At 35.3% G+C, this 14,339-nt stretch overlaps 1 long non-coding RNA gene across 1 annotated transcript in view; it reads right to left on the bottom strand.

Annotated features, from left to right (window-relative positions):
• LOC146395929 (uncharacterized) overlaps positions 1 to 14,339 on the bottom strand; it is a 157,376-nt gene that overhangs the window by 16,610 nt on the left and 126,427 nt on the right. The window contains exons 2-3 of the long non-coding RNA XR_014828998.1: positions 5,365 to 5,412; positions 4,016 to 4,088 (exon numbers count right to left, since the gene is read on the bottom strand). This is a non-coding gene — a long non-coding RNA (uncharacterized LOC146395929). The remainder of the gene's footprint in view (positions 1 to 4,015; positions 4,089 to 5,364; positions 5,413 to 14,339) is intronic.

Raw genomic sequence — 14,339 nt, 5'->3', positions numbered from 1 at the left:
GGCTTGTTCTTCCTGTCAACACTGGCTCTTCTGTTAATGTCAATCTCTGGCTCAATAGTTACATGTCTCTTGACATGTAAGTTGCAGAACCTTTATAAGCCTGCTGATCTAAACAGTTTCTCTCAAGTTTTTTGGAAAACTAGAAAATTTAAGAGACTATGAAATTTCTGTGTGATCTAACATTCTACATGATCAAACTTCACATGTGATTTAAACTACTATAATTAAAAGCAAGACGAAACCTACTATTCTACTGACTTATTCTCCCTTTTTTAATTGTTGCTTCCAAAGTTTCCTCCAATATACACTCGTCTCTAAATTTGCTAACTTAAATCTTTTTGTTTCTGCTAAATTGATACCTTTTCCTAATACAATTTGCTCTACATTATAGCTTCTCTTCTAATACAACTTTCTCTTACAAATATAACCAAACCAAAACCAAGGGAGAGTAATGGGTTTTACAAAGCACACAAAGGAAAAAACCTTGCTTTAATATCTCCCAATATAATTCTTCTACATTGCTGTGTTAGTATACAAATACACACACACACACACATTCTGTTATTATATCTTTTTTTCTCAGAATTCTTTTTGACAAAATAATCTCTGTCTCATTTATTATTTTTAACTAACTATATACATAGTTAGATAGATATATAGATATATATATATATGCTCTAAACAATTAAAAAAAAAACCAAAAAGACAACACAGAATGGGAGAAAATCACTTCAAACGTTGCAACTGACGAGGGCTTAATCTCTAAACAACTTATACAACTCAACAGCAAAAATCCAACAACCCAATTGAAAACTGGGCAGAAGACCTGAATAGACATGTCTCCAAAGAAGATATACAGATGGCCAACAAGTACATGAGAAAAAGATCAACATCATTAATTTATTAGAGAAATGCAAATCAAAACTACTATGAGGTACCACCTCACACGGGTCAGAATAGCCATCATTAATAAGTCAACAAATAACAAATACTGGAGAGGGTGTGGATACTCCCTCCTGCACTGTTGGTGGGGATGTAAATTGGTACCACCACTATGTAAAACAGTATGGAGGTACCTCAGAAAATTAAATATAGAACTACCATATGACCCAGAAATCCCACTCCTGGGCATATATCCAGACTTTCATTGAAAAAGATACATGTAACCCCATGTTCACTGCAGCACTGTTCGCAGTAGCCAAGACATGGAAACAACCTAAATGTCTATCAACAGATGAATGGATTTGGAAGATGTGGTATATATACACGATGGAATACTACTCAGCCATAAAAAAGAACAAAATAATGCTATTTGTAGCAACATGGGTAGAACTTGAGACTCTCATTCTAAGTGAAGTCAGAAAGAGAAAGACAAATGCCATATGCTATCACTTATATCTGGAATCTAAAATATGGCACAAATGACCCTATCTACAGAAAAGAAACAAACTCATGGACTTGAAGAACAGAGTGGGATGGAATGGGAGTTTGGAATTAGTAGATGCAAACTATTGCATTTGGAGTGGACTGGCAATGAGATCCTGGTGTATAGCACAGGGAACTATATCTAGTCATTTGTGATGGAGCATGAATGAGGATAATGCGAGAAAAAGAATGTATGTGTGACTGTGTCACTTTGCCATACAGCAGAAATTGACATTGTAAATCAACTATAGTAGAAAAAATAAAAATCTTTCAAAAAAGCACAAAGAGAATAATATACCTATCTATATATACATATTTGCTGTACTTTATTTTATTGCTTTGACATTTTTATTTTATTTTCCTGACACATCTGTCTTCCATTTTTCAGTCTACATATGTCATTTTGTTTTGCATGTTTCCCTTAACCATATTTTTGTTTCTAAACGGGATGTTTGAGGAGTTCCTGTCATGGTGCAGCAGAAACAAATCCGACTAGGAACCATGGGGTTGCAGGTTCAATCCCTGGCCTCACTCAGTGGGTTGAGGATCTGGCATTTCCATGAGCTGTGGTGTGGGTCACAGACACGGCTCGGATATGGCATTGCTGTGGCTCTGGAGTAGGCCGGCAGCTACAGCTCTGATTAGACCCCTGGCCTTGGAACCTCCATATGCCGGGGGAGTGGCCCTAAAAAAAAGACCAAAAAAAGAAAAAAAAAAAAAAAAAAAAACGGGATGTTTGACATATTTACAATGACTTATTTATAGTGTCATATCCTATATTCTTAGCCTTCTCATTTGCCAATTTACTTTTTTAGAAAATGTTTCCTTGTGTTTTCCTTAATTTCTATCCATTGGTAAATGGATTATGCTTTATTTGCCACTTTTCTTTAGAGATTTAGAAGATGTCATATATGATTAATTTGGAGAATATCTTTGTAGTTTTTAATATGTTGGTGTTTGTTACATATATATGTATGTATATGTGTATATACATATACATTTTTGTTTACTATCAAGATAAAACTATTTGTGAAATGAAGAACAAACAATTTAAATTCCTTCTCATTTCTCTAAAAATGTTTTTATTTTGTTGCCACTATCTAAGATTTTGGACCCAGAATATGATTAATAAATAATTACTTTATACCACAGTTCTTTTTTCCAACAATTGTTTTATATGTGTATATATTTTTCAATATATTTGCCATGATTACTTAAGTGTAATTCTGTAAATTATAGTTAAATTATATCATAAGTTACCATTCTTGAGATCTCCCATTTGATTTAGTCACTGGTTGTTTGATGCCTGACTGATTTATTTCAGGAAAGGAATATGAGACATACACTCCTGACTATTTTTTCCAGGTAAAGTACATTGGAGATAAAATTGTATATATAATTTGGAATAGCACATGAAAGGTGGAAATTCTGGATTCTCAAGGAACTGAGGCTCTCCTGCTATGGTCTGTATGCATGAGATTTTGTGACACTATTCTTTCAAGAACTGATTGATATTGCTCCCTTGAAATCTGATGATTGCTGTTCCAGAGAAATCTAAGATTAAAACAGTTCTGTGACTTTTAATACAACCTTCTTTATATCTAAATGATTATAAAATGCTTATTATGTTTGATTATGTAACAAACTTACCAGGAATAGTCTAAACATTATCCCCTTCCTGGAGACACTCTCCCTGAAGACAAAATCTCCAGACCAAAGTCTTTCTTTGCTATTGCTGTGTATGTGTATGGACTCTATTTCATTTATTTTCACCTCTTCCTTAGGGTTACCAACTATCTGCATATTTGACCTTTTAAAGATATATTGGTAGTTATATTCTTTTCTTTCCTTCTTTTTTTTTGGGGGGGCCGTACCCGCAGCATATGGAGGTTCCCAGGCTAGGGGTCCAATTAGAGCTACAGCGGCCGGCCTATGCCACAGCCACAGTAATGCGGGATCTGAGCTGTGTCTGAGACCTACACCACAGCTCATGGCAACACCAGATTCTTAACCCACTGAGCAAGGCCAAGGATCAAACCAGCATCCCCATGTATGCTAGTCAGGTTATTAACTGCTGAGCCATGATGGGAACTCTGATAGTTATTTTCTTATATAGTTTTAACTTTTAATAAGAAGACCCTGTGCTTTCCAGAAAATGTTCTCATGTTGTCATCAACATAAACTTTCTACTTCTGTATTAAGGATTTTGCTCTTAATGGCTTCTAAAATATGATACCATATTTTAGGTTTTTTTAACAATCTTTCCATGTTCCTGGCTGATTTTTATCTTTGCTTACATCTAATTTCACTCCACTTTATCTAATCTTGTCATTGTTATTATTTTTTCATTTTTCCCTAACAAAAATGTATCATTTAAAAAAATGTTATAAAAATATTCTTTGCTTTTATGTTGATTGTAAACTTTTGATCTTTTTCTTTATCATGAGGATAATGTACCTTTCTTTTCACATTAATATTTTTGAAGTAATGTCAAATATATTTCATTGTATACATCCCTCAGAGTACATGACTTTCACTACTCGTTTTACATTTACTTCTTTCGAGGATTCATCAAGATACAACATCTTACCTGTGCACATCTATACGCAGGAAGACTGAACTCCTGGGACATCTTATATATCCACACAGCTGTAGAAGAATGACTACAATAAGGGTGACAAGAAAGGAAATGTCTCTAGTCAACATAGTGTCTTTGATCTCTGATCAGCAAGGATTTGATATCACTGATACAGCAGTATTAATAGCTGCTAGAAATCTGCATCTGGTCTAATTTTGTTAAGCAGTAATTTCTTATAAGGTTTTGCAGAATTGATGAAAATCCCTAATTTCTAATGCTGCTGCAGTATTCTGCTTTTAATAGCAGAGGTATCTGTGAGCATTTCATGGAAGGTTGGTAGTTCACCTCTATTATCCCAGAATCAACTTCGTCATATATACTTAAAGAGAAATAAGTAAGTTTATTCCCCTTTTGATATAATTATATTTGCACACTTTACCCATGCATTCTTTTCCATCTCAAAATCTTGGCAATGCATATGAAAAGAGAAGATAGTTTATTTCTATAATTAGGTATATTAGACACATTAATTCTATGCTGACATTTTGTAAAAATTAAGAAAAAATAGGCATTTTCTGATTTTCAACTAGATTCATAAAAGCCAAAGGCAACCCATTTCTAATAACTGGTCTGCTCATAGTGACTCCTATAAAAACATGAATGAAAGAAGAATCGCAAATTTTAACTTTTATATACTTTTGCATTTTTGGATTTTTCTTAAAATTTGCAATTAAAGATTAACATAAAATTTAAAATACTTTGAGCACCTGCTACATAAAAGATACTACATTGTACTCCCTAAGCTATCAGACACAGCCTTTGCTTATACCACAGACGGAGAAGCCAGGACACATTCAAGAAAAGAAAGGCAATCATATTGTTTCTGCTAATTGCAGTGTCACTCCTACCTAAAATGAGTGTTTCTGAATGTAGAAGCTCAAAAGTCTACAACCCCAAGGATCACAGTCATACTCTTACAAATTTCCTGTTTGTCAAGCCAGAACTGAATTAGACTTTGGGAATCTGTATTTCCACATATGAGATGAAAATATTCAAATTTTCTAAATAAAAGTTAAATTTCTGAATTAGTTTTAACTAAAAATAAATTTGTGGTTTATATGGACTTATTGCCATGACTATTTATCAAAATATATCATGTTTTTTGTTCATTTCCCTAAATTTTTTTACCATCTGCCTCTGCTCCTGGAACTGAAGCTCTGCTTTGAGGATGATAACCCAATCCAATGTCAGGAGAGTTTTCCTTTGAAAAGACCTGTCACTTTGTGTCAATTTCTGAAGTCATTTCATATTTGCTTTGCATTACATCATTCTGCCCATGTCTCAGGCAACTGAAGACATACCTGAAAATTTATTGGACAAGACAGTTCCTCTCCTAAGTGCAGATATGCCTGAAAGGCAAAGGTGAAAAACAGTCAATGTTTTAGGAGCAACTAAAATATCTAACTCAAGTGACACAAAACTTGGAATGTTTGAATTCTATCTGTAATGGTGTCATTACCATTGACTGAAAAAATGATACTGATCTAAATTAACTTACATTTAATTCTCTGTTTTCCTTTCTTTTTGTGAATCTTTGATCTAAATTTTATATATGTTAAAAATACCTATCTTTGAAATAGTTGGAATTTTATATTCAATTATAAAATAAAATTGCTGCCTTACACACAATAGACTTATGAATTGAGGTGCTTTTCTAATAGTAAGGAAATTTGCATCCCATCACCAACACTCTTTTTTTCTCTGGGGGAAATGTCCTTGGGAAGTAGACTTGTTCCATGTAAAATGTTGTCCTAATATCTGAACAGACATTAAACTTAGCATCATAATTAAACCAGCTGAAATGATGTTTGGCTTATTTCTCACGGTTAGTTCTTTTTTGACAATAAATAAGCACTCAAAATTTAGACATGCAAAAGCATCTACTGGTGTTAAAGTTCTCTGTCCCCCAAATTTAAAATTTTTTTGGAATCTATTTTTGTTTTGCTCTGAAGCAGGACCACTAAAAATGTGGTATACCACACTAAGATAGGAATATAAGGATTAATATTCAATTTACTGACAATATAGGAAGGAATAAATCTTTTATGACATTTCTTTTCATGACTGAGGGGACCTAATAAATTACTTTATTAAATCTCCTCTCACAACTGAAGGTAAATGTCATCAAGGGCTTAAGCTCTCATGTATTACATACAATATACATTTCTTCTTTCTATCTTCCTATATTTCTATATTTTGTTAAAACCTTCCAATGCCTTTACTTCATCAAAAAGTACTTTTTCAGACAAAAAAGGAAATAATACTTTGAGAAGAAAATGTCTGATTTCATTAAGATTGTTGTTCTACCTGATACATCTGCTCTTAGGTTATTCTGCTCTTATACGTCTATAATTTTTTGGTAATCTCTCATCTCTAAGGGCATAATAGATAAAGTGGCTACAGCACTGACTTTTGTGTTGAATAATAATTTAGACATGTTTCATAATCTTTTCTAAGCATCATTTGTATCTTTTTTGTATTTTTTATTACTAAATGAAATTTATTACATTTACAGGTGTACAACAATCATAAAAAACAAATTCTATAGCATGTCCATCCCAAACCCTCAGTACATCCCCCCATTCCCAAACCTGTCTCATTTAGAAACCATAAGTTTTTCAAAGTCTGTGAGTCAGTATCTGTTCTGCAAAGAAGTTCATTGTGTCCTCTTTTCAGATTCCACATGTAAGTGATAGCATTTGATGTTGGAGTTTCATTGTCTGACTGACCTCACTTAACATGATAATTTCTAGGTCCATCCATGTTGCTAAAAATGCTGGTATTTCATTCCTTTTAATGACTGAGTGATATTCCATTGTGTGTATGTACACACACAATGTGTGTATGATCCACTCCTCTGTCAAAGGACATTTAGGTTGTTTCCATGTCTTGGCTATTGCAAATAGTGCTGCAGTGAACATTGGAGTACAAGTGTCTTTATTTTTAATTTTTTCATTGTTATTTCCCAATACAATTTTTTTCTACTGTACAGCATGGTGTCACAATTATACATACATGTATACATTCTTTTTCTCCCATTATCATGCTCCACCATAAGGGATTAGACATAGTTCTCAGTGCTACAGAGCAGGATCTCATTGCTAATCCGTTCCAAAGGCAATAGTTTGCATCTTTTAATCCCAAATTCCCAATCCATCCCACTCCCTCCACCTCCCCATTGGCAACCACAAGTCTATTCTCCATGTCCATAATTTTCTTTTCCATAGTAGGTTCATTTGTGCCATATATTAGATTTCAGATATAGGTGCTATTACATAGTTTTGTCTTTCTCTTTCTGACTTAACTTCACTTAGTATGAGAGTCTCTAGTTCCATCCATGTTGCTGCAAATGGCATTATTTCATTTTTTTTATGGCTGAGTAGCATTCCATTGTGTATATATACCAAAACTTCTTAATCCAATCATCTGTCAGTGGACATTTAGATTGTTTCCATGTCTTGGCTATTGTGAACAGTGCTGCAATGAACATGCAGGTGCATGTGTCTTTTTCAAGGAAAGTTTTGTCCAGATATATGCCCAAGAGTGGGGTTGCTGGGTCATGTGGTAGTTCTAGGTATAGTTTTCTAAGGTACCTCCATACTGTTCTCCATAGTGGTTGTACCAGCTTACATTCCCACCAACAGTGCAGGAGGGTTCCCTTTTCTCCCCACCCCCTCCAGCATTTATTATTTGTGGGCTTATTAATGATGGTCATTCTGACTGGTGTGAGGTGGTATCTCATGGTAGTTTTGATTTGCATTTCTCTAATAATTAGGGATGTTGAGCATTTTGTCATGTGCTTGTTGGCCATCTGTATATCTTCCTTGGAGAAATGTCTATTCAGGTCTTTGGCCTATTTTTCCATTGGGTTATTGGCTTTTTTGCTGTTGAGTTGTTTAAGTTGTTTGCATAATTTAGAGATTAAGCCCTTGTCAGCTGCATCATTGGTTTTCTCTGGATAGATGCCCAAGAATGGGATTGCTGGATAAAAGGGTAGTTCTATTTTTGGTTTTCTGAGGAATCTCCATACTGTTTTCCACAGTGGTTACACCAATTTACAATCCCATCAACAGTGTAATAGGGTTCCTTTTTCTCCACACCCTCTCCCGCACTTATTGTTTGTAGACTGTTTGATGATGGCCATTCTTGCTGGTGTAAGGTGGTACCTCATAGTGGTTTTGATTTGCATTTCTCTAATAATGAGGGATTTGAACATATTTTCATGTGTTTTTCGGCCATCCATATGTCTTCTTTGGAGAATTGTCTGTTTAGATCTTCTGCTCAATTTTTGATAGGTTTTTTTTTTTTTTTTTTTTTTTTGGTATTGAGCTACAGGAGGTGTTAACAAATTTTGGAGATTAATCCCTTGTCAGTTGATTCACTTGCAAAGATTTTCTCCCATTCTGTGGGCTGGATTTTCATTTAGTTTAGGGGTTCCTTTACTATGCAGAAACTTTTAAGTTTAATTAGGTCCTATTTGTTTATGTTTGTTTTTTCCCTTATTACTCTAAGAGGTAGATCTGAGAAGATGTTGCTGTCATTTATGTTGGAGAGTGTTTGGCCTACGTTTTCCTCTAAGAGTTTTATACTGTCTGGTCTTATACCTAGGTCTTTAATCCATTTTTAGTTTATTTTTGTGTATGGTGTTAGGAAGTGTTCTAATTTCATTCTTTTACATGTGGCCATCCTGTGTTCCAAGTACCACTTATTAAATGGGCTGTCTTTTCTCCATTGTATATTCTTGCCATCTTTGTCAAAGATTAGTTGACTTCAGGTGTGTGGGTTTAATTCTGGGCTTTCTATCCTGTTTCCCCATCTGTATTTCTGTCTTTTTGCCAGCACCATACAGTTTTAATGACTGTTGCTTTGTAATATAGTCTGAAGTCCAGGAGCCTGATTCCTCCAGCTCCATTTTGCTTTTTCAGGATGTCTTTGGATATTCTGAGTCTTTTGTGCTTCCAAACAAACTTTAAAATATTTTGTTCTAATTTTGTGGAAAATATACTTGGTAATTTGATATGGATTGCACTGCATATGTAGATTGCCTTGAGTAGTATAGTCATTTTCATAATATTTTACTCTTCCAGTCAAAGAGTATGGTATGTCTTTCCACCTGTTAGTTTCATCTTTAATTTCTTTCATCAGTGTCTTATAGTTTTCAGAGTACAGGTCTTTTGTCTCTTTAGGTAGGTTTACTCCTAGGTATTTTATTCTTTTGGATGTGATGGTAAACAGGATTGCTTCCCTAATTTCTCTTTCTGATCTTTCATTGTTAGTACATAGAAATGCAGTTGATTTCTGTGTATTAATTTTGCGACTTTGCCAAATTCATTGATGAGCTCTAACAGTTTTCTGGTAGAGTCTTTAGGGTTCTCTAGGTTTAACATCATGTCATCTGCAAATAGTGATAGTTTTACTTCTTCCTTTCCAATTTGGATTCCTTTTATCTCTTTTACTTCTCTCAATGCTGTGGCTATGCTGAAGAGTAGTGGAGGGAGCAGACATCCTTGTCTTGTTCCTGATCTCAGGGGGAAATCTTTAAGCTCTTCACCATTGAGAATGATGTTCACTGTGGGTTTGTCATATATGGCCTTTATCATGTTGAGGTAGGTTCCCATTATGCCCACTTTCTGAAGGGTTTTATCAGAAATGGATGTAGGATTTTGTCAAAGGCTTTTTCTGCCTCTATTGAGAGGATCATATGGTTTTTATTCTTCAGTTTGTTAATGTGGTGTATCACACTGATGGATTTGCGGATATTGAAGAACACTTGCACCCCTGGGATAAATCCCACTTGATCATAATGTACAATTCTTTTAAGGTATTGTTGGATGCGGTTTGCTAGTATTTTGTTGAGGATTTTTGCATATAAGTTCATCAGTGATATTGGCCTGTAATTTTCTTTTTTTGTGGTATCTTTGTCTGGTTTTGGTATCAGGGTGATGGCAGCCTCATAGAATGAGTTTGGGAGTATCCCGTCCTCTGCATTTTTTTGGAATAGTTTCAGAAGGATATGTGTCAGTTCTACTCTAGATGTTTGATAGAATTTGACTGTGAAGCCATTTGGTCCTGGACTTTTGTTTGTTGGAAGTTTTTTAATCATGGTTTCAATTTCAGTGCTTGTGATTGGTCCATTCATCTTTTCTATTTCATCTTGGTTTAGTCTTGGAAGATTGTGTACATTTCTAAGAATTTGTCCATTTCTTCTAGGTTTTCCATTTTATTGGAGTATAGTTATATATAGTAGTCTCTTATGGTCCTTTGTATTTCTGCGATGTCTGTTGTTACTTCTTTTTCATTTCTAATTTTACTGATTTGAGTCCTCTCTCTTTTTTTCTTGATAATTCTGGCTGAGGGTTTATCAATTTTGCTGATCTTTTCAAAGAACCAGCTTTTCATTTCACTGATCTTTTCTATGGTTTTCTTTGTTTCTATTTCATTGATTTCTCCTCTGATCTTAATGATTTCTTTCCTTCTACTAAGTTTAGGTCTTGTCTGTTTTTCTCTCTCTAGCTGCTTTAGATGTAAAGTTAGCTTGTTTATTTGAGCTTTTTCTTGTTTCCTGAGGTAGGCTTGTATGGCTATAAACTGTCCTCTTAGAACTGCTTTTGCTGCATACCATAGGTTTTGGAGTGTGGTAACTTTGTTGTCATTTGCTTATAGATATTTTTTTGTTTCCTCTTTGATTTCTTCAGTGATCCATTGGTTGTTTATTAGCATATTGTTTAGTCTCCATGCGTTTTTGGTTTTTTCCGGTTTTTTTCTTGTTGATTTCTAGTCGTATAGCATTGTGGTTGGAAAAGATGCTTGATATGATTTCAGTTTTCTTAAACTTCCTGAGGCTTTATTTATAGCACAGGGTGTGATCAATCTTAGAGAATGTTTCATGGGCACTTGAGAAGAATGTGTACTCTGTTGCTTTTGGATGGAATGTCCTATAAATATCTCTTAAGTCCATCTGGTCTAATGCTTCATTGAGGGCCTGTGTTTCCTTGTTGATTTTCTGTCTGGATGATCTGTAAGTGGGATGTTAAAGTCCCCACTATTATTGTGTTATTGTGGATTTGTCCTTTTAAGGTTGTTAGCAGTTGCCTTATATATTGTGGTGAACCTATGTTGGGTATGGAGATATTTAAAATTGTTATATCTTCTTCTTGGATTGATCCTTTGATCATTATGTAGTGTTCTTCCTTGTCTCTTAAAATATTCTTCATTTTAAAGTCTATTTTGTCTGATATGAGTATTGTTATTCCAGCTTTCTTTTGATGCCCGTTAGCATGGAATATTTTCTTCCATTCTCTCACTTTCAATTTGTATGTGTCCCTAGAAGTGAAGTGGGTCTCTTGAAGACAGCATATATATGGGTCTTGTTTTTGTATCCATTCAGCCAGTCTATGTCTTTTGATTGGGGCGTTTAGTCTATTAACATTTAAGGTAATTATTGATATGTATTTTCTTATTGCCATTTTATTAACTCCTTTAGATTTGATTTTGTTGCTCTTTTTTCTTCCCTTCTTCTCCTGTTCTCTGCTCCTTTGGTTTTATGACTATCTTTAGTGTTACATTTGAATTGATTTTTCTTGTTTGTATATCGATTGTAGATTATTGGTTTGCAATTACTCTGAAGTTTTGATATAAGGGTCTATATATAAACATAAGATTGTTTTAAGTTGTTGGTATCTTAATTGCAAGTGCATTTCCAGTGTCCTGCATCTGTACCCTCCTCTTTCTGATTTTGGTGGCATAATTGCGTGTGGACAATTTCGTATCTTTACTGTGTATATACCTTTACTGGTGAGCCTTCTCATTTGTGGTGTTTTTGCTTCTGGTTGTGGCCTTTTCTGCCTAGAGAAGTTTTTAGTATTTGTTGTAAAGCTGGTTTAGTGTTGGTGAATTCTCTTAGGTTTTGCTTATCTGTAAAGCTTTTGATTTCTCCTTCAAATCTGAATGAGAGCCTTGTTGGGTAGAGTAATCTTGGTTGGAGGTTTTTTCCTTTCATCACATTAAGTATATCATGCCACTCCCTTCTGGCCTGCAGAGTTTCTGTTGAAAAACCTGCCAATAACCTTATCGGGGTTCCCTTGCATATTATTTGTTTTATTTCCCTAGCTGCTTTCAAGATTTTCTCTTTGTCTTTAATTTTGGTCAGTTTAATTAATATGTGTCTTGGGGTATTCCTCCTTGGGTTTACTGTATATGGTACTCGTTGTGCTTCCTGGATTTGAGTGAGTGGTTTCTTCCCCATGTTAGGGAAGTTTTTGGCTAATATATCTTGGAATATTTTTTCTGTCTCCTTCTCTCTCTCTTCTCCTTCTGGCGCCCCTATAATATGGATGTTGGTGCATTTAACATTGTCCCAGAGTTCTCTGAGACTCTTTTCATTTGTTTTCAATCTTTTTTCTCTTTTCTGTTCCACAGAATATGTCCTAATATGTCCATTAATGATTTCCACTAATATGTCCTCCACCTCACTTAATTCGTTCTTCTAGCCTCCTGTATTCTGCTGTTGGTTGATTCTAATGAATTTTTTATTTCAGTTATTGTATTTTTCATCTCTTCTTGTTTAAGTTTTATACCTTGTATCTCTTTGGTCAGTGTTTCCTGTAAATTACCCATCTTTACCTCCAGTAAATTTCCAATGTCTTGCATCATCTTTAGCATCAAAAGTCTAAATCCTGGAGGTTGAGAAGCTCCTGATCACTTAGCTGTTTTTCTGAGGTTTTTTTCTTTCTCCCTCATCTGAGTTATAGTTCTCTGTCTCTTCATTTTTATAGGTTTCTGGCATGGTGACCTTTTTGCAGACAATAGAGTTGTAGCCTCTCTTACTTCTGGTGCCTGCCCCTCTTGCGGCTGAAGGTGGTACAGGGGCTTGCTGTAGGCTTCCTGATGGGAGGGACTGGTGCCTGCCCGCTGGTAGGTGGAGCTGATTCCTATCCCTCTGGTGGGTGGGGCTTTGTCTCTGGGTGAAATTAGATGCAGCTGTGTGCCTGGGGGTGTCTTTAGGGAGCCTGTTTACTGATGGGTGGGGCTGTGATCCCACCTGGATTGTTGTTTGGCCTGGGGCTTCTCAGCACTGATGGGTAGGGCCATAAAACTGTATATATAGGTGAAACAAAAGTTTCCACAAAAACCATTCCTCTTCATATTGATACACATGAAAACGTTTTCTATTCTATTACATTTTTAAAGGAAAAGTTCATTTTACAACCTCACTGATGGGTTTCTATCTGCAATTTGAGAAAAACTGCCAAAGAACTGCCCTGACTCCTACCAACACCCAAATGACACAACCACACAAAAAGGTCAACGAAAAGGCCTGTGTTCCACCCATCTAAACATATAACTTCTCCCCTTAAAGTCCTTCTTCCAACTATTGGATAGAGTCTAAATATATCATTATTCATGAAATCAAGTCTCTCCTTGATGACACCTACATATCAAACTCCCCAAACTCACATGCTCAAGCCATTCCATTTTATATCTGTATGTCTTTTCCATAGAGTAATTCTGCTCAGAAAACTGCTTAACTTAATTTTTCATCCTTCAAGACTCTTCTCAAACATCTTTCTCTCCCTCTATAAAGCTTTCTCTAATCCTACCCAAAATAGAAATAGTTACTCTTCCTTGCATGACCACTGTAAATGCAATACCCTTTTAAAAATAATTAATGGGAGATGCTCACAGAATTCACCCCCAGAGATGCCCTCACCTTACATGGTTAGCCACTGAGCCTGGATTTATCACAATTGGATGATTGCTTCCTGCTGATTCAATTTCTTCAAATTTTTAATTTCTTGTTGAGTTTCCTTTGAATTTGTGCACTTCTATTCATGAAACACATTGCTATATAAATAAGATTCTTCAATGCCACCCACGAAAGAGTAAATGGTATGGATTTGTTTCCACCAAAAACAGTGAGATAATTAGAAAACTAAGCTAAATACTTGAACCAATTCTTTTTAACAACTGGACTACAGGAAGCACAGGAATATGGTCCCTTACGGAGAAACAAATGAGATAAAGCCTATGATCCACTTGGCCTTCTGCCAGGGTAGAAGAGAACTCAGGTTCATAGAGTGGAAGCTACAGACTTTGGAGCCCAAGGAGAAGAAGGAAGCTAGAATTTGCAGGGCAAGCACTGAAGGAAAGGAGAATACTCAGAGAAAGACAGTCAGAAATCTACCAGGAATCCAAAAATTCTTAGGCTGAATCCTAGTTTGAACACTAATCTGCATATGTTCCAGGTGAAAATCTATGAGGCCCGGCAAAGATCAAC

The sequence above is a fragment of the Sus scrofa genome, chromosome 15 (assembly GCF_054392235.1).
Source record: "Sus scrofa isolate SSC_HxYL_T2T_F1_AM1 chromosome 15, Sscrofa_HxYL_maternal_Yorkshire_Landrace_v2.0, whole genome shotgun sequence".
Lineage (NCBI taxonomy): Eukaryota > Metazoa > Chordata > Mammalia > Artiodactyla > Suidae > Sus > Sus scrofa.
This window is presented reverse-complemented; position numbering and strand designations above follow the sequence as displayed.